This window comes from Symsagittifera roscoffensis, chromosome 8 (assembly GCF_963678635.1).
Source record: "Symsagittifera roscoffensis chromosome 8, txSymRosc1.1, whole genome shotgun sequence".
In the NCBI taxonomy this organism is placed as follows: Eukaryota; Metazoa; Xenacoelomorpha; order Acoela; family Convolutidae; genus Symsagittifera; species Symsagittifera roscoffensis.
In genome coordinates this window covers 33274548-33291898 of record NC_087069.1, presented here as the reverse complement: position 1 = coordinate 33291898, position 17351 = coordinate 33274548, and the positions used below count along the sequence as shown (strand labels likewise).

At 34.0% G+C, this 17351-nt stretch overlaps 1 long non-coding RNA gene across 1 annotated transcript; it reads right to left on the bottom strand.

The window, feature by feature from the left end:
- Positions 1–664: 664 nt before the first annotated feature.
- On the bottom strand, positions 665–16857 carry LOC134853199 (uncharacterized). Its single transcript, XR_010164325.1, has 3 exons — positions 16471–16857; positions 11816–12292; positions 665–1283 (listed from the first exon to the last, which is right to left on the bottom strand). It is a non-coding gene; the product is annotated as an uncharacterized LOC134853199 (long non-coding RNA).
- Between the last annotated feature and the right edge of the window lie 494 nt (positions 16858–17351).

The window sequence follows — 17351 nt, the reverse complement described above, 5'->3', positions numbered from 1 at the left end:
ATTTTCACACCAAGTTTGGTCCTAAAAAAATCAATTTGCTCTATAACCCTTAGCGTACAGCCTTACAAACCAACCGGCCATGACTCACTCGATTTATGAATCGTTATGAAACATTTAAACAACTGCCATTCGTGCCAAAAAAGGCGAGTTTTCTAAAATAAACAACAGTGTAGATCTTGCTTCTAATAATTAATGCATGATTGAACTGAAACTGAGATAAATTGCTAAGGAGTTTAATGATTAAATGCAATTATAGCAGTTTTTTGGAGCGTATTGGCCAATGTTTTTTTTGCCGTACACGGGGGCATTTTGGCTGGTCATGGGCTCGAATTCATGTGGCGTGGGGGGTTGTATGTTCGTGACTTTGTTTATGACTGCGCTCAGACTATTTTTGAGTCAAAAGCCCGCTGTTGTCTATAAAATTTGCTATAGCTAAGTGTTAGTTTTTGAGACAGTCTGAAAACAAAACTGACTTGGGTCGGTCGTCTACATGATTTCTGATTAACAAGGATGACAATAATTTAGAAAGTTGCCAAAAGTTCGGACAGACTGAAATGATTAAAAAGAGTAATCTGCCATTTTTGAGCAATTTAGTTTTTAGAAGACCTGGAGACATAATTTGTGTCTGAAAAAATAGTTTTTGCATGCTAAAATGTCTGAAAAAAGTCATTTGCTCTTTTAAATTAATTCTGTCTGTCCGAACTTTTTGCTCTTAATTATTCAGTGATTCTTGTCTACTCCGAATTGACTGGCTGTTGCTTATTTCCGAGTTCCTTGAACAGAGGCTGCAAAAAAGTTGTCTGTAATAATAGCGAAGTCCTTTCCTGTTCTTCAGTTTGGTTCGTATGTAAGGATGGCGAAAAGAATACAGAAATGGGTTCAATAAAAACACTGCCCCGTACAATGCTTGAAAGGAGATGAAAATCATCATCTGCACTTGTTCGACGTCGTATGTGTAGCTGTCTTCACACATCAAGATATTAAGTCGCATCGTTGAAGTCGCCATAAACATGGAACTCGGCAAGGCGACAAAAATGAAGAAAACTCCGACATAAAAGAAAGTCAGAGTAATTTTTCTCTGCTGCTCGAATCTTTTCTTCTCGGCTGCTTCTTTCAGGCTTGCATGGGAATCGTCTGAATTGAGTGCACATTTTGACGTGTCGTCCACGCTTACAGTTTCGATCATTTGACCTTCGGAGAACCGAGTTGAATTCGTGTTGTCAATTTGAGAATCGCCACTTTTTTCTAATTCGATTTGCTCTTTCTTTTGACAAAGAGGAATTCTTCCAGTGTACCGGTTTGAGAGGGTTTTTTAATAACAATTTTTTGCGTTTTTAATAACTTTTTTGAACCAAGTGGTCGAAGCCATCGAAACAGTTTATTTGTGATTTTTCCTTACAAGCCCGAAACAAAGCTTCAAATTCTAAAACGATCTACATAAAGGCGTTAACAAAACTGCTATATGATTTTTGGTGCATTTTTATTCAAAATGTGACACTCTTTTTGTCATCTGAAACGATTAATACCATCCATTCCCAAATCCAAAGCACGCAAAAATTTAAACAATTTTTATACACAAAATTCGATGTTGTATTCCAGACTTTCAAAGAAAATAACGGAATATATGCGCGACATTTGTCTGTTATCCCGAACAATTGTGCTTATTGAAATAGAAGATGTTGGCAACTTGTTTGCTTTTATTGTCTATCTTGAAGCCTTGAGTTCAAATTTTGAATGAAAAAGTTTTAGGCAGTCAATTTATTTTGAATTTCTCAGATGCTTGCAAGCTTCCAAACTTTTTTCATTGAATCGAAAACTTCAAAAATTCAAAAAATTTCTCTAAAAGAAACTTGAAAAAATTTTGGAAAAAAATTCTTAAAACTTTTTTTACTTTTTCTTGGTCCTTTTTCTTTAAAGTGTTGTGCAATTATTGCCCTATTGTACTATAACTATCGACATTTTCTGAAAAAAGGAGACTGCTGAGCTTCAATTCTGCTCAAAACTGTTCTAACTTGAGACCTGCTCACTGTTGCTAACGACCTTGAAAGTTGTATCAACTAACAATTTAAATCAGTTGCTTTTTTAGAAGATTCTCAAATGATAAAATCAATTAAACTACCTTCCTTCAATCAATTTTAAAGGTAATTCCAACTATTCTCGAAGCTAGTGAATTTTTAATTTCAGATTTGAAGTTGCGTTATTCTTTTTGATCCGACTTTCGAAAAAATTCCAAAAAATTTATGCTTAGGGTTGTTTTTTTTATTACGTCTCAAATGGCATAATTCCCAAATGGAATAAAAATGAAAAGTTTCTCAAATGGCATACATTTTTTGCATCAGTTGCATTCAAAAAGTAGAAAATAACTTTTTCGTGAACAATGTGAGAAAATTAGTCAATTCGAAAGTTGATTGACTTTCTATCTTGAACAAATCGTAGAATTTTTAATCAAAAGTAAGAAATTGTTTTACATCATGAAAGATATTGACTACCCGGGTTCAAAGACAACAAATTATTTTTCTTTTTTTTGAAGTTTTATGTATTAAGATTTTATTTAGGTTATAATTTGCGAATATGTCGCACAAAACTGCCCAAAAATGAATTGATGCAAATTAATCCGCAGTTTAATTTTTGTACCCCTCAATTTTTCACAAAACTTGGTGTTTGAGAATGTCAAAAACGTGAAAAAATGTTATGAAATGATCAACTAAGGCTTCGATGGCGTTTCCCTCCCCTAAATCCGCTACTACCGAGAATATTAAAAATGAATTCTTGCTGAAATCCTCAATTTTCAGTTTAAAATTTTCCGATGTGCAGGTGAGATAAATGGCTTTTCCACAAATTTGCTTTTCCGACCATCTGGCTAAAAAAAACATTTCCTTTTCAATTTCATAAAATAACTCTGTCCTATTAAATTCTGAGTTAGGACCGAGTTGGTTAACTCATAGAGTAATTTCGGATAGGGTACACCGTCTGCTCGTCACGCTATCTTATTTTCGGCCGGATAGATTCGTGCAACTTCTTAGTCTAATACCGATCCTAATCTTACTCTTATACTATCTAGTCTCAGGTTGTTTAACTAGTCTCTGCTAGGCTCAATAGATCTAGGGTATACTGGTTTATTGCGGCTGCTGAAGTGCTCGGGAGAGTCCAACTAATTTCTAAGTTAAATTCAAATCTCTCTGGTGCTGAAATTACAAGTAACTTCAGCACTTACAAATAAGTGGGTTGTTAGTTAGATGGATCATGATTGGTTAATATTAAAAACTTTACATTGGTAAAATATCTAAATTATCCAATCATAAAATGTAGTCTAGATCAGGTTCCACCCATCCGGGTTTTACAGAGTTTTTTAGAATAGTTCTTCTGCAATTCGAAGGATGGATGATAGACGTTGGTGTTTGGCGAACATCTTATTTCTTCGGTTTCTTCTTTGTTAAAGAAGTTCCAGGAAGCTGGAGTTAGAGACATAAGACGTTGTGTCTTCTAGTGACAACGACTAAGTCTTTGCAACAAACTCAAATCTGATTTCAGAATGGTTTGCTATGTCAGGTTTTTCTGTTCTGCGTGGAGATTGTGCGTGGAGGGGATGCCTGGTTACTCGGATCTGTACGTATACTTGAACATCGAGGTGGTCATTGGTCTAGTTCAATGAAGTCCTTTTCTGCGAAGTCAAGTCGTACTCTAAATCCTTTGAGTTGTGATTGTGAGTGGCATATCGATTGTGGTTGGTCATTCTCTCTCGAGTGTAGTGGGGTCGTTTTGTCTTTAGATGTTCGTCCTTGGTGTTGTATTCTGATCTATGTATTGCATAAAGTAATTTACATTTTATAAAACATTTATTAGTTTAATATTTTTTAATTATGATTTTAGTTAGTTGTTTTCACAAAAGCTTTTTGTTTTAGTTCGGTTATTTTGAAGAGTTACTCACACTTGAGTAGCTCTTATTAAAAATAGAGGTGTGGTCACAAAGCGTGGATGTAGCGCGGTGGGTTAGGCCGGCTATAGAGCATGCTCAGGACGTCCTTCCTGGTGGGTTAGGCCAGGAGTGGGAGTATGATTTCATGCGGTTTTTATGAGGGGTCCTGTTATGTGACAACGTTTTATGTTGGGTTTGTTGTGGTTTTTCTTATGTCTTGTTGGTTATGTCCTTTTTCCAAAAAGCAAATTGTTCGTGGTATGGGTTTGTCTTTCGACTTTTTTGTGTTTTATTATTTCTTTTTTAGACTTTATAATAGTCTTCAAAAGAATAAATTATCCAGTTTTAAACTGGGTTAATCCGGTTTGGGTACCGTTGGTTTCCTTTTCTTAGTCATGCTGTTATTCTATGATTTGTGGTATTTAGTAAGCTGCGTTGGTTAGTTTTGTTTAGTATATGATTCCTTTCCAACCGGGTTAAAGGAAGGTTTGAAACATGTTATTATATGTTAGAGTTGTTGAGTGTGAAAACTTGAAACTGAAATTCATTATTTTAAACAATTCTTCGTGGGCGAGCTGTGCGAGTGTGGATAGAATTTCTGTGCGAATGAATGAGAATATCAAAAGGTTAGTACTGCAATTGCATTTTATTAATTTACTGCATAGAATTTGGAAATTTACTGCTAGTTATGGGGGAATTTTAAGTTACAAATTTTCATCATAATTAGATTTACTGCTTGTGGGGGAAATTTTAGAAATGAATTTATTGCATTGGTATTAAATTTATAAATTTATAAGTGTAAGAGATTAATAGAATTTGTTGAAATCTGTTTGATGAAATTTGCGATCTTTATTTGTTTTTTGTGGTTTTTGTAGGTGGTCGTCGGATTGAAGGCTAAAAATTTAAGGAAAACATGGATAAGGTATGGTGAGTTTTTTAATATTTTAATTAGTTAGTAATATTCATTTAATTCATACTTACCTGTTAGTCGTCGGGGAAAAAACCGTGGGGGAAGATGTCGTGAATTAGTTCTGAAGTTGTTAGTAGTTTTGCTAAGATGCGGATGATATTTTTAGTCTGAAGCAGTGGCCAAAGCAATTGAAGTGCCTTAATAGTGGTTAGTTCTTCAGTGCCAACTGCAAACTCATAAGGTGTGTTTTGGATTAGATTATATAATTTGTGATTGAATTTAGTGTTGTGGATGAATTCTAAAATTGGGATTTCTATAGGTTGTACAAACTCGTGCGGGATAAGGAAGGGTCGGGATTCTTCGGCGTTGAAGGTCTTGGTGATGGGACAGAAGATGTACATTTGGGTTATGGGATCATAATTGCGAAGAATACCATGAAGGTTAGTATCTTTAATGCAATATGTGAAATTTAGGAAAAATGATGAAGTGTATTTGGAATTAATGAATTGAAAGCGATGGTGTGGTTGTCTAGAGGGTGTGTGTAGGTCAAAGTGATTTTGGATGAAGCGATAATAACTATATGTGTGGGTTTGTTTAGTGCGCAACATAATATCGTGTGAGCAGTGTAAATCTCTTTCGTGTGGTGCAAGGAAATGAAAGGTTAGTGAAAATATTTGGAAGCGTTCTTTAAAACTTTCGTATGCTTGTGTGTCTGTTAGTGCTTCTGAAATAATGTGATCAAACTTTCGGTCGAAGATGTTTAGTGTAAATATATATGGTGTCTTGATGAAAAATTTCTCGGTAATTTGTGGATTAGCGAAGCGATCGTCGTCTAAGAATTGATCTTGGTTAGCTCTGATGATGTTGTGATCATAGTATTCGAGTGTATATTCGTTAGCTCTAGGTGCAGTGTGTGTTTTTAGTGATTTTTTATATCCAACGTAAGTAAATTGTCTAGGTGTTAGTGGTGTAGTGAGTCGATATAGCATGTCCGTATTTCGCTCTATATCGATGTGAGTGTTAGATAAAGGTAAGCAAAGAGGGTTAGTAAAATGATAATATGAGGTCCAAGAGAGAGTGGGCATTAAAACGTATTCATCTACAAAGTTGCGTGTTTCGTTAGTGTCGTGGGGGGTGTTTAAGGTGTATTGTGGGAATGAGGGTAAGGTGATGGCTAAAAATTCTTTTGTGTTAGTATGCTTGGGGTGGTTGATGTATTCACGGGCTGTTCCTGGTTTTGCTGGGAAAGGATGGTTGGGGAACTTTCTTTTAAAAGTGCGGTAAGCTCTATTAGTGTTGAGTGAAGATTCAGTTGATGTGGATGATGGTGCTAATGATTCAGTATAATTTGAAGAGGGTGTAGGGGTAGGGGGGTTGGATGAATTTATTGTGGAGGAGATTTGGTTTATGGTTGGGGTATTAAGGTGGTAGGGTTGTTGTTGAAGGGTAATAAAATTATCTAGCTCTGGGGAGATTCGGGGGGTGTCTGGAGAATGAGATGATTGGTCAGAATGGTATGAGGAGTAGGTTGGGGTAACTTGGGAAGCATAAGAGGGTGTGGGAGTGATTGGGTCAGGGTTATTGGATAATATGGGTTGAAAAGGGGGTTGAGAAAAATTAGAAGAGTTATTAAAATTATTGGATGGGGATGGTTCTGAGTCGGCAAATTCATCGGGGGTTTCAATATTCGGGTTATTGAGTTGTGAGATGGAATATAAAACTGAGATGTGTGAATTAGTGTCGGAATTCATGCCTGATGTTACATTACTAGATGGAAAATCGGGTGGCGGAAAAGCAAAAAGTGGTATTATTGGGATTGGAGAGGTAAGATTGGTTGGGTGGGAATTTGATCGGTGTAGTGATCCAAGTTGGCGGCTCATCGTGGGCTAAAAAAATGATTATTTTGAGACTGAAAAGCGGTGGTATGGGGTTGTTCAATAATTTGTTCATAAGTATTATCATCTTGTGACTGGTGTGTCATTATATGTTGGATGGGACTTTGTGATGTGGTGAGTCGAAAATTTGGATTATGTGTGATGGCTAAATTTCGAAAATTTCGTGGGACTAGGGATAGTGGATGGTTATTTGGTAGGGGTGGTAATTGTGGTGCCGTTGGCGTTATGTCTACATTGTTATGTTCTTCGTCGTATGTATTTTGTCGTGTTGCTATTTTTGTGTTATATTCTTTTATTTGTGCGTCTAAAAGAATTTTGTTTATAGATGTAGAAAAGATTCCAAAAAATCCTGCAAAGAGTATGCGTGCTACGCTTGCTTGTCTGTTTACTTGTGTGTGTATAGCACATGTGTTGTAGATTCCTTTTAAAAGTGAGAAAAGAAATCCAATAAAGTTAAACATTGCGTATAAAATAGTCAATTTTTCTAAGATGTAGTAGGGCCATCATAGAAAATCGAGGATCTCATTTTTGAGTGTAACAAAGCTAAAAATGTTAATTGGTGATATATCTTGGGGACGGTATTTTTCACCGTTTAGATATATATAATCTTTAATGTCTTTAAAATATCCGCTATAGTCTTGCGTGTAGATTTCGGCAAATCCTGCGGTTTCTGCAAGTTTGCGTAAATTTTGGTCTATTGATTGTCTTTGTATAGTGTCCATTTGTGTTAATAATTCTTGGAATTGTTGTGTTCTAATGTGATGTTGGATATCTGATTTTGAATAGATTCCTATTGATTGTAAGTCTATATTTGGGTTTCGAGCAATAGCGCGAATGCTTTCTGGTGAAAATTTTTTGAGTGATTGCATTAATGTGGGATATGGAGTGAGAAGATAATATTTATTTTCATCAGGGTTTAGTTGTACTACATTGTGGCTGTTTTCTGATCCACATGGGACTGCGGTATCCCAGAAATAGGTTCTTCGTGAAAGTGTATCCACGAAATGTACTTTATTCTTATAAAAGATAGGGATTCTTTTATAACATCGTTTATCTTCAAAAACGTATAGTGGTGATACTTTTTTAGTACAAGTATAAAACCATAAGATGTTTCCTTCATAGTCTAAAAAATTTGATCTATTTCCAGATAATAAGTATCCTGCATAGGGTATTTTTAATACTGCTAGTGCAAGTGATTGTAATATTTGTGTTCGTTCTAATTCGCATAGTTGGTGTAGTGTTTCTAATTCGGAGAGTGTCATTTCTTGAAAAATTCGGCTAATTGTATAATCTAGTTTCATATCTAAATGAATATCATAGTGGATATTACCGAAATTAGTAGTATTCATTAGTGATAATTCTTGTAAGCGTGTGCTTCTGGTGTCATGGGGTTTTAGATGTCCACCAGGTTGTCCGTTGCTTTTTTCAAAATTAACTGGTATATAGGATGTTCCTTCGTTTGGAGGATGACCTGTGGCATATGGGTCGATTTTTACTTTTCCAGTGGTCATGTCGAATCCTTTTTCGTATTCAACTAATATTTCAGAGTATTGTGTTCTGTGAAGTGGATTCCTGTATTTACATGCAAGTTCTGTTTCTTGATATATTTGAAAACGTGTCAATTTATTTTCTATATTGTCTATGTTTCTAAAATTAGAACTTAGTTTTCGTGATGGATGGACTTGTTCATATGGAATTGATTGTATAAAATATTTTTCGTGAAATTTTATCATACGAGCGTGTATTTTTGCTACTTGAAATGTTGTACATGTATCTTCGGGGAACCAAACAATGGTTGCCTGTGTTCTCGTTGTAGGGTCGCAATAACCTTGATCATTTTTACAAGGTAATCGGATTCCTTGATAGATCATTGTATTATCTGATAAATCTCGTGTTAGTTGTATTTTTTCGAGTTGTATTTTCCAATCGAAAAACATTATTTCTTGGTATCCTTTATTTTTTGTGTCTGCTTTGCAGTTTGATGGGTCATTTATACCAATGTGTGGTATCCAATGTTTATCGTGTAGGTCATAGGTTAATCGTCCGTGTGCGCCGTTATACGGGTATTTTTCGTCTAGTTTTATATGTCCTTGGTGTCTTTCAAGTTGTGATTGATGTACAGAGTCTGAAAAAACTTGAAAATTAACTAACTTTCTTGCGGAGTTTTTATTTTGTGTGATGTTTAGTCTAAGTAATTCATTTTTACAATCGTCGGGATTGAGATGTAAAAGACGTTCTATATTACTCTGATAGAATGATTCATGGTCAAGTCGGTTTTTGTTTCCGTTCGAGACTTGTGAACAATGTACTTTCTTTTCGGAAAATGTTGCTGTGAATTTATAACCTGTAACTGTTGTTGCTCGGGCTTTTGAATAGAGTGTTGCTATTACATCTGTGGTTTCTATAGCTTGTGGTTCTGTTTCACATTGTGATACTTGATTTATTGCATATTTATGTAGTGTTTTTTGTTCATTTTCTTCACAATCGTAATGTGTTACTAATAAATCTTGTGGTCCTGTACGAGGAGAAGGGTTTATGTTTTGATTTGAGATTACTAGAAAAAGGAGTTGGAGAAAAATTAATAATTTTAGAATATACATGTGTATGATAATCCTGAGTATGGATTATAAAATGTAATGTAGCCAATTGTGTTTTTGGTATATCTGTCGTATTTGTATATTACTTCAGTAGTTATAAACGGTGGTGGTAGTGATTGAGCTGTTATGTTAGGTGGATTTAATGGGTAGGGATGTTGGGTAATATTATTTAACTTAACTGTGGTTTCAAACTTTAATTGTAAACTGTTTTGTTGGAGTATTTGAATATTGTGATCACGGATATCGTTGTGAATATCTTGGCGATATTGTAATCTATTAAGTGCCCAGTTATGAAGGCGGTTACTTTCTTGATGTTGTCCAAATAATGGTGGAGGTGCTGTAAATGTATTCCAATCTAGTCTTAAAGGAATATTTATTGATGATTGTTCTCGATATCTGGCGTCGAGATTATTTGGAAAATTTAAGTTAAAAGGTGGTGGTGAAATCTGGCTTATTGATGGTGTTGATGGTAGTGATAATGTTTCTGGTAGTGATGAGGATGTTGTTGTATCCGTAGAAATATCTATTGGATTATTGACTAAATTTAATTCACCTTGTGTAAATGAATGTGTTGTCCAATATGGTAGTCGTGATGCCTGGTTTGGGGGGTTAAAGGGATTTTCACGTATTTGTTCAGATGTTGGTGTTGAACCTAAGTAATCTGATGGTAGGCTTGAGGTGCTACGTTGTGAAAGAAGCGTAGGGGTTTCTGGTAATATACCAATGGGGTTTTCTGGAGTGTTTTGTGATGGGGATTGAGGTATATCAAAATGAACTCGGGGAGTTTGAAAATTTCTGTTTCGTCGAGGATGTATAATTTGTCTATTTATTTCGACTGTATTTTGGTTTTGACTAGGATTTCTTATTCTACTTAGTTCTTGTGGTAGTGTTGGGTATAGGTTATATGTTGGTTCGCTTAGAGGTGCTTGTCGTTGAACTGGTTCTAGTGGTTCTGATAAACGAGCATGTCGTTCTTCAAAAGTGTATGGATTGTCTTGAAAAGAAATTCGTGTAGATGTTTGAGGATTTTGAGTAGTTGAAGGTGGTGTTTGGTTATCTTGGGATCGCACCAGATGAGTTAGGACCGAGTTGGTTAACTCATAGAGTAATTTCGGATAGGGTACACCGTCTGCTCGTCACGCTATCTTATTTTCGGCCGGATAGATTCGTGCAACTTCTTAGTCTAATACCGATCCTAATCTTACTCTTATACTATCTAGTCTCAGGTTGTTTAACTAGTCTCTGCTAGGCTCAATAGATCTAGGGTATACTGGTTTATTGCGGCTGCTGAAGTGCTCGGGAGAGTCCAACTAATTTCTAAGTTAAATTCAAATCTCTCTGGTGCTGAAATTACAAGTAACTTCAGCACTTACAAATAAGTGGGTTGTTAGTTAGATGGATCATGATTGGTTAATATTAAATACTTTACATTGGTAAAATATCTAAATTATCCAATCATAAAATGTAGTCTAGATCAGGTTCCAATTCATCCGTTTTTACAGTTTTTAAAATTTTACCCTTAAGATCTAGTTTGTTTTTCTTAAAAACCATTTTTTTCCTCAAAAAATTGAAAATTTGTTCAAATTCAATTTCAACCGAATTATAACTTGCATCATATGAATTTTTTTTTTGATTTTACAAAGCAAACGTTATTCGAAAAATAAAATCTACACGAAAGCTATTTTTTTCTGCTATTTTTTCTACAGGTCTATTTTTTCTGAAAAAAAAACTGCTCGTATACCGGCGACGCTTTTAATGTTCCAACTTCCCCTTAACGTCTACTAATAATTTCCAATTTTCTAGAAAACGATGAAATTTTCCAAAAAAAAAACATTGAAAAATTTAACGAGCAAAAAATTGATTATTTTTTGAAAATCATTTGAAGTACAAAAGCGATATAGTAAACACATAATACTAATATAACTTATTAATTAGAATGAATAGCATGCCCCAATTCAATTTGAATTGGTTTCCAAGATGGATTAAATCGCCGCTTACGCATTAACTGCTCGAAAATTGTCTCAAGTTGCCTATCTTTAAACCCCCATAATTTTACAAAAAACTATCACAGGTGAAATATCTTTTTAAATTTAAGCACAGGAAAATATGTTTTTTTGATAATTTAAGCAACTTGAAATTGGTCTGGGAAAAACCAGCCGAAACATTTTTTATTCAAAAAATAGTCGGAACAGTTGTTATTCATATAAAAGAAGCATGGCCGATTTTGTCTCATTTTTACGACAAGTTTCCAATGATTTTAAACATCATTTAACTCGCCTGAACAAAAAGTTAAAAATTGTTTAGGAAATCTGCATCAGTTCTATCTGTTGTCTTTTCTTTTTCAAAAATTAAGTGAGTTTGAACTTCATTCAAACCCAGTCGAAACATTATTTCATAGAGCTTAAAAGGCAGCCGGAACATTCAGATCCTTGATATGAGCAGTCTCGTGTATTTTATAATTTGGTCAGGAACAAAAATGAGGATATAAAAAACACACCTCGAAAATGGCCTGAGCAAAGGAGCCCACAAACTCTGTTTGAACACATTCGAAACCCGGACATAGACGACGACCATTAAAATAGACAGCAGCACCACCAGTATCATCTTGATCTGCGACCAAACGTTATAACTTATCAAACGAAAGTCATATTTGAAGTCGCAACATTCGTAACAAAGATATCCAAAGTCGTTGAAAACTATACCAGAAGCTGAAGGTTCTAGATAATCTACTTCGAAAATAATGAAGAAAATATAAGGCGTCAACATGATAGTGAATTGGAATGTTACCAGTAGAAGTATCATGATCATAAAGTTACGCATATTGCTTCTACGGAATACCGATTTATACCGATGAGGACTCAAAATTGCAAAGTAGCGGTTCATCGTCATCAAAAAGAGCATGAGCAATGAAAAAAGAGTTAAGAACTCATCAAAGCAAAGGAGAAGTCCGTTGAACAAGTGTACTCCAACATTCCTGGATTTTGATAACATTTAGTTTTTGATAAGTAAATTCCTTACGATATGCTGTTGCACAAACTTGAAAGTCTTTTTGACAGGCTAAAAGAAAAAAATAAGAACAGAACGCTGCTGTCATAATGGCTTACAAATTTTCAATCAAAACTGTCATTGCAAACTCTTTAAATTAACATAATACAAAAAAGGTTTGTCTGTTTTTTTAAAAATTTTTCATAAATTTGTTAGTGTAATTTAGGAGAAGTAGAGAGGGTTTAGCTTGCTTGGGGCTGTTAAAAAATTGTCTGCTGCGCACGTTCACATTTTGATTCGATGCTGTCAAATGCCGTTTTGTTTTTTGGCTGTCCATCACCGAACTTGGAAATTCGGTGGTGGTTAGGCAAAAACGGAAAACAGTGTTTGCCAATTTGGCCGAATTAAAAAATTGACATTAGCAAAAAGCGACTATTTCACTGCTCCAACCAGAATATAACCTCTCCATTCCTTCCAAAAAACCCAATTTATTATGATTAGTATTATCAATAGAAAAAAAAACTGACACTTTTTTGGAATTTTTTCAGGCTATATATTGCGATCGATTTTTTTAGAAAAATTTTTTTTTAGCATTGTTTTGTTATAAAAACTTTGTTACAGCTATTTTGAAACAAAAAAAAATTAGGACCAAGATTGTAACCTAACATGGTTTCTATGAAGTTTTTAAAAAATTTTAATCTCCTAATTTTTGGCGATGGTTTTAGTTCATTTTGTCCAGATAATGTAAAGCAGCACTGTAGATTCAAACGAAAATAGAAAAAATCAAAATAGGTGTTTTGTTTGCAACCAGAAAATTTTATGTGATAATCTAAACGCAGATATAACAAAAAATTGCATGTTTTTAAGCATTCAAGTTTTCATATTGAAGAAAAATTTTAAGCCAAACATAAAAGTTTTGTTTTTTAATATAATTATGTCTGGATGAAGATCTAGATATTAACATAGACTTAGACAGCAAAAAGTCAAAATGTAGTATTGTATCTTGGCGGGTCTTGATCTATGGTTTCCGTATTAGAAAACTCTTTTTCTATTGTGCTCTCAGACAAAAATCTAAAGCTTCAAGTCATTAAAAAATATATAGTTTATTTTTTCTAATCATGCAACTCCCTTTACGAAAAAACGATAGTGATACTTATTCCATAGATGTGGACTATAAAGATTTGACTATAAAGCTTACGAAATTATAAAATTATCTTTTTTTCTTTTAATGGAAACTGTATGGCTGGCATTTTTTAGTCAACCCGGATTCATATTTTTGATGTTTTGTGATCAAAACCTTTGACACTTTTGGTTGACTTCTTCGCCTGTTTTTTGTTTCAAAATTGCTCACGGTTTAAAGATTTATAGTCATCATAACTTTTTAATTTGGTCGTCCGAAAAGGGTGCAAACTGTCAAAGTTTTCTAAAACCAAACCCCTTGAGAAAATCCTCGATCTGTTTTTTTAACTGATAATTTTTTTGCTTTGTAAGTAGTTTTTTTTTAAATTTTTTTTTGGCCAGGTTTTGTAATCGCAATCGTCAACCAGTTTTAAATCGCTGCATAATACACTTAGATTTCCTAAACCTTTTGAGCGAAAAAAAAGCTCTGCCGTTTTTCTTCTGTTAGCTCAATGACTTTAGTACATTTGTTTTACAGGAGATCTGAAAAGCGTTTTCGAATAATTATTCACATGCATAAATGTCTGCTCAGATCAATTTTGAGATATACAAAAAACTCAAAAAAAATACGTGGACGAGAAAGCATTTTCGCTGTACTTTGAACAAAAGGGACAAGGCCTTTCAAATATAGTTATCAAATCCAATTGAAAACGATCACAATTTCTTTGTAAGGTTAAAGAATGAGAACGAAATACAATTTCGAGACGCTAAAAAAGAACGCAATGCAAAAACACTGTGGAAAATAAGAATTTTAAGAACAAGTTATCATTCTCTAAAACACTTACAAAAACCCAAAACAAATACTGATTCACCTCCCTTGCCTTTTAGGTAAAGTGTTTTTGCATGTAATGGCAGGCAGTTTTCTGAACAATTACCTCACTTGAATGTACTTGAAACAAAACAAAACAAAATGAGATCAATGGTTATTTCAATCACTGATGTAAAAGAATTCTCGAAAATCATTAAACAAATGAAAAGTAAGAATTTTTGTTGCCATGATGTTCTGAGTAATAAAATTTTAAGACTGTGTTCACCAGACATTGATGAATACCTAGCCTTTGCTATAAATAAAAAGAATGTATCTTCCCCAATTGTCTGAAAATTGCAGAATTTTGTGCCTGAGTTAAAAAAAAAAGGAAAGATAAAAGAGCCTGAACCTTGTAAACCTTTAAGTCTTATAATATCGTTGAGGAGTGCTTTCGAGAAAGCCTCATTTTAATGAATTTTAACGGTTTTTTGCAAGTTGCAGCTATTTTTAAAGCAACAATTGGGTTTCCGTACAAAATGGGGGAGGTCAGGCAATCTTCAATGAACTTAAAAAACTGTTCGATACTCTAGATCATCAGATATTAATAAAAGTTAGAATGCTATGTTTACAGAGGACCAATATTTGAAATAATGAAAAACTACTTAAGTAATCGGTGTCAAGACGTTACAGAAAATAATCTTTCCTCAAAAAGTCTGCCAGTTTTAACTGGAGTACCACAGGGATCAATCTTGTAACTTCTTTTGTTTTTCAAACATATAATAGATTTTTCAAAACAATGACAGACTAGCAAAGAAACACATTTTGTGCGGCTAATAGAAATATTTTCGTTTTTAGAAAAAAATTTTTTGAGAGAATCTAAGTCAATGATTGATTTATTGCAAATAAATTATTAATTAATTCATCTAAGCGTAAAATTGATGTAATTTGGAAAATTAAAGCCATCGGAAATATCTATTTGTGATAAATTATTACATATAAATAGATGTTCACGTTGATAGCAATTTACTATTTGATGATCATTTAATTTATGTGGTTTTAAAATTAAAGAGTTTCTGTGATGTTATTTACAAATTAAGAGATAATTAGCTAGTGAAGTTTCTTCTCGTATTCTACAAATATCATGCAAAAAGCATAACAGCATTTGGCACCTTGATCTATGGTTCTACCTGCTTCACTAGACTAGAAAATGTTAAAACAAGCACAGCGGAGAAAAATACGAATATTTTTTTTCATGCGAATACATGATTCGATAAGCGACAACTTGAAAAAATCAAATTTGAGCACATTTCTCAAATTTTTTGTCATTGAGGTTCAAAAAGAACTTTTTAAATGTATTTATAATTCTTCTCTTTGTGTTTGATTGATAGAGCAGGAACCAACTCACAGTTATCCCTTAGTTTGGCCAAAACACAGTCAGAAAAAAGGTCACTAGCGACTCTTCTTAAAAACCTATATTTGGGCAAAAGTTTTGGATCTCATTCCAGCAGAGATAAATATGTTCACTCTGCTAATCAACATATTAAGCTGATTGAAAAACTTTATATAAGAGAAAAAGAAGAAATTTTCTTCTTTTAAGTGTTTCCTTAAATTATGATTCCATTCATGTCACTTAATTGTCTACAAGAACTCCCACTAGAAGAGCTTGTTATTTCATTTCGAGTGCTTGTCAAATAAGACAAAATTATAAACTTAACAGTATGTATATTTTGATTTTTCGACTAAATTCAATTATTTTCTTATTATGACTAATCTATTTTGATCGAAGTTTATAAACAGGTGCAACTACAGTACCGTTAAACTAGCCAATGCTTGGCTCTTCTCAATTAAACAAGTACCTCCCCCCTAACTAGATATAGTCCCTGGCCGAGGTTGTGGTTTTATGTTCAGTCTTATGTTCAGACCATGTGGAAGCTCACTTTTTATGATACCGATTTGATACATTCAGCAATGAAATCAACCTTGAAAGTCTCATTAATGCGAAATAACGACAATGGAGATCGAATTGCTTGAATCTGAATTGCCCTTTTCAATATAAAGCTTTTGTTAAACAATATCAATTCGGATTGGTGGTAATTTTTTAATCATTATTTAATGGTTAGTTGTCGAAAAAACCTCAAAGCATTTTTTCAAAGTCATACCATGGCAATTTTGTAAGTTAATTTTTTGAAGTTACTTTTTCTAGGTTTTTTAGGTAAGTCGAGGATCATAATAAATGTTACCAAGAAGGGAAGTCAGGAAAGAGCCCAAATTTAGCCATCACGTACTGAATAACAACGAAAGCGAATGACAACACCATTTGAGCCCCATATAGTCCATCTGAAAACAAGTTGCACAAAATCACGAAGTCCGTTGCAGATTTCTTGGTGCTCCTCTTAAGAATATGATATACGAGGAAGTTTCGGTAACAAACTGCAACTCCACAAATAAGTCGCCAGGCGAAAATCACCATTAAAACTTTTTGTATACTCTCCCAGAGCATCGTGTTGTGTTGATTCTTATTACTTACAAGAATACCAAATGTCAAATGGTTCTAATAAAATTCAAGAAAATGATGCTTACAATGTAAATTCCACCGGAATGCTATTTCATATAATTAAGTTTGCTGCTAAAATAATGATTTGTACTACCGAACATCTAGTCTGAAATTGGATCAACTCAAATCTCGCTGTTGATAGAGAAGGTATAGAGCTTGAACAAACCACATAATATGGCGCATTTGAACTATATGTTACAATGACATCATGGTTACTCTCATGCATAACTCGGGTTGTTTTCAGTGCAAATCAGTGATGACTCAATAATATTTCAGCGAAACACTCCAAAGATCTACTTAACAATAACCCCCCCCCCCCCCCCTTTCTTGAAAGGGGTGGAGGTTGTTAAGTAGATCCCGCTCCAAAACTGCATTAGAGTCTGTACATTGCCATTTTCACTCTGGATAAGAGATAAAAAGCAGAGGCAAAATTGCAGTACTAAAAATTACTGAATAATCGATGGAACAAAGCTTTTTTTTGCAATATCAGATATAATTTTTTTTAAAAACAAAGAACTGATCAAAAACTGGCTCCTACTCAGATTTGAACCCCTACTTCACTCAGAG